This window comes from Amblyomma americanum, chromosome 5, assembly GCF_052857255.1.
Source record: "Amblyomma americanum isolate KBUSLIRL-KWMA chromosome 5, ASM5285725v1, whole genome shotgun sequence".
NCBI classification, from domain to species: domain Eukaryota; kingdom Metazoa; phylum Arthropoda; class Arachnida; order Ixodida; family Ixodidae; genus Amblyomma; species Amblyomma americanum.
Genome location: NC_135501.1, coordinates 45,907,524 through 45,911,488, shown reverse-complemented (window position 1 = coordinate 45,911,488; position 3,965 = coordinate 45,907,524).

The following is a 3,965-nucleotide window of genomic DNA, read 5'->3' as shown; positions in this document are numbered from 1 at the left end:
GTCTCGAGGCGCTGGAGGTGAGATAGAAAGTCCGGGGAAAAGATTACAACGTCGTCTAGATAACAAAGGCATGTGTGCCATTTGAGCCCTCGGAGTATGTTGTCCATCATGCGCTCGAATATGGCGGGTGCATTGCAGAGGCCGAAAGGCATGACATTAAATTCATAGAGCCCGTCGAGTGTGACGAACGCAGTTTTTGGGCGATCGGCTTCCGCCATCGGCACCTGCCAGTAACCGGAGCGCAAGTCCAATGAAGAAAAGAACTCAGAGCCCTGCAGGCAGTCAAGGGCATCGTCGATACGGGGGAGAGGGTAAACGTCCTTGCTTGTAATCTTATTCAGACGATGGTAGTCCACGCAGAAACGGATGGAACCGTCTTTTTTCTTGACCAGAACCACTGGCGATGCCCACGGACTGTGCGACGGTTGTATCACGTGACGCTGGAGCATGTCGGTCACCTGGGCCTCAATGATGCCGCGCTTAGCGGCTGACACGCGGTACGGACGTTGGCGCAAAGGGGCATGGGTTCCAGTGTCAATACAGTGGGTAACGGTGGTGTTGCGGCCCAAGGAAGGTTGCTGGTAGTCAAACGAAGCTTGAAAACGCTGCAGAACGGCTACAAGCTGGTCGCGTTGGGTAGACGTCAGGACGGCGTCGACGGAACGGTGAAAAATATCTACAGACGACTGATTCGTGATGGGAACAGGCGTAATGGCGCTGACATGAAGGCCGGCCGCGCTATCGACGAGGGGGTATGGGGAGGCGGGATCGAGAACGGCAACGCTACCAAGCGATTGGCCACGGAGTTAAATGGTAGGGCAGGAGAACGGGTTGGCCACATAAATAGCGCTGGAGTCACGAACAATTGTCAGCACAGCATGAGGCAGCAAAACAGACTTCTGGTCAGCGCATCGTAAAGACGGGGTATAAGTCACTATTGCATCTGAGAGCGCAGCACAAGAAAGAGGCACCAGCACTGAAGAGAAAGGTGGAACGTCTGTGTCCTTTGAGACGACCACAGTAGCGGCAGCAGCACCGGTTACGTCCAAGGGGGCGTCACTGTAGGGCGACAAGTCAAGCTGAGCACGGGCGCGATCAATATCGGCGTGATGTGAGGAGAGGAAGTCCCAGCCAAGGATAACGTCGTGAGAGGAGCGGGCGAGGACGATGAACTCGATTGTGTAGGGAACTTTCCCGATGAGCAGGCGGGTGGTGCAGGCGGCTAACGGTCGAATGTTTTGAGCGCTGGCCGTCCGGAGAGAAACGGGAGGAAGGGGCGTCGTCACTTTTTTGAGTCTGCGACAGAGGGTGTGACTGAGAACCGAAACGGCTGCGCCAGTGTCAACAACTGCTTCGACGGCGACTCCTTCAACGAAAACGGTAATAATATTGGCAGGCGCAGAAACAGGTCTTGAGTGAGCCGCTGGTTACGCAGTTCTTGCCTCCGGAACTACGGTTTGTAGTTTTCCGCGTGGACGGCGCGTTGGCGACAGAGCATTGGGGAACGGGAACGACGGCCAGGAGACGGCGAGCGGTGGGAGCGGGGATGGTAACTAGGAGAAGAAGAATCCGGAGGCTGCAAGTGTGACACAGGCGAGAACGACGGCGGAAGGTCGTACGTCGGCTCACGCCTATAATTGTAGGGATGGTGGTCACGACTGCGACACAAACGAGCAACGTGACCAGCGACGCCACAGGCATAGCAAATAGGGCGGTTGTCTTGTGTGCGCCAGGGGTTGAGTGGCTGCGGCTGTGATCGGGGGCGGGCAACCGGACGGCAAGGCCTAAGCCAATGACCTTATGCACCTGGTCAACCCGTCGAAAACCGCATTCCAGGACCTCAAGGCGCCAAGACTTCTTATCGCCTGTGCACGTGTTTGTGAGAACGGAGCAATCACGGGGTTAGGGCGGAGACTAAGAAGAGTGTGTCTGCCCATTGGACGCTTGACCAACCACCGGATTCCCTAGCCAGGTGCCTAGGGAATAACCACTGTATTTAAGCTGCAATTTGGCGGGTTTCACAGCACTTCATCTCTGACTTTTGGTTTCTCTGCTTCTGTGGTAAATATGTAAATAAACCTTCAAGTTTACCAACCCTCCTGAAGGCTTCCCTCCGTCGTCTGCAGAGTTCATCGTCATGTGGTGAAGACCTCGGTCCCGATATCCAAGCATATCAACTGGTGGCAGCGGTGGGATCGTCTGCGCCTGGTACTGACTCTGGTATGGTAGGTGCGCGGTCTTTCTCTTGGAGCATTGCCAGGTTTTACAACTTTGGAGAATTGTTAGCCTAGGTAATCGAAGGTTGGTATAAGAGGCAGCCGGGGCTCCTCTGACCACGTGAGGAGAGACTTGCCGTTGCTGAAATAGTCATGGACTGGAAGAAGCTGCGCAAACGAGACCTAGTTCTCGTATGCGGGGAATTGGGCATTAATTGTGGGTTGATCCGTAGAAAACCTGAATTGATTAGGGCAATTGAGGATTTCGGTGCGGACGCGGAGGAGATAGTAGAATGTTGGGAGCTAATTAAGGAGGAGTTGGAGATGGAAAGGGAACAAAAGAAGCGAGAGGATGAAGAAAAAAGGAAGCGCGAAGAGCACGAAAGAAAGCGCGAAGAGCAGGAAAGGAAGCACGAAAGGAAGCGCGAAGAGCAGGAAAGAGAGCATGAAAGAGAGATCGAGAAAAAACGGCTCGATCTACAGATAGCTCGGGCCGCACAGGCAGAACGCACTAGGCTAGAGGTGCCGAACACAGTGGCAAGCCAGGCAGAGATAGAGAAGCAACGCGAACGAGAACTGGAAGAGCTAACGCGTAAAGTTAAATTGCTCAGATGGCAAAGAGCGAGAGCGCGTCTGAGAATTTTTATAAGAGGAGAAATTTTCCAAAATTTTCTCGCAAATTTTGAAGACATTTGCGCAGATGAGCAGGTAGACCAGGGCGACTGGACATGGATGTTGACGGCCATCCTCCATTGTGATGTCGGCGCCGTATTAGCGTGGCTGTCCGAAGAGGATGCCGACAATTACGAAATGGCAAAAAGAGCCCTCTTCCACTTTTTCGGTATACGTACAGAGGCGCACTCTAAAGATCGTAGTGATGGCAGCGGGCCGCGCTCGCATCAGGGTGTCAGCGACCAGCCCACGAACCCCGCTTGGTCAGCTAGGGACACAATTGTTGCTTGGAAGAGCAGAGAAAGGGCCGGTTCTAGCCCTGATACAGATGCCGCTATGGCAAATGAGGCACAGATTCCGCGCCAGAAAGACTGCGGCGAACTTGTATGTCACCGCACGGAAAGAGAGCTTTCCGTCAAAGAGCGTAACGCAGAATCACTTGACAGCAGCGTTGAAGCGCCCAGACAGAGCGCAGCGTTAGTTGAAAAGTGCGATGTCACTGTAACCCGGAATGGCAGTGACGCTGCTCCGGTATCCAGAATTATGGACAGCGAAGTGTTACGCTCTGCGGAGATGCTAATGCGGGCAGACTGTTTTGAGTTGCCGACGGGTAGTGGCCCACGGATAGCGCCCGCTGACAGTTCGATTGTAAGCGCAGAATGCGGCTCAGCGCTGCATCGAAACAAAGAGAAGCGCAGTGATGAGGAAATCACAGCGGCTAGTGACCGACCGCAAGAAAATGAGCTACCTTGTTTAGAAGAAAGAGCAGCGACCGGCTCGTGAGGGAAACCGTCAGCTGGTACTGAGAGCAAAGCGCGAGTGGCTTCGCTGCGCGAGAAAAACAGAGAACACGACAAGCATTTGCCAAATGCTACGTCGGCTGCTGGTGTTGAGGCGAAGGCCGGCAGCTTAACAAAACACGACGGCACCGCGAGAACTGATGACAGCAAGGGAAAATCAACAATGGTAGTTTTCCGAAGGCGGCTGCAAGCAAAGAAAGATGTGCGGGTCAAAAGCACCGGAAGTGTGAAAACTAATGAGCAGTGTAACGGCCCGACATCTTCGCCGCGGCACAGG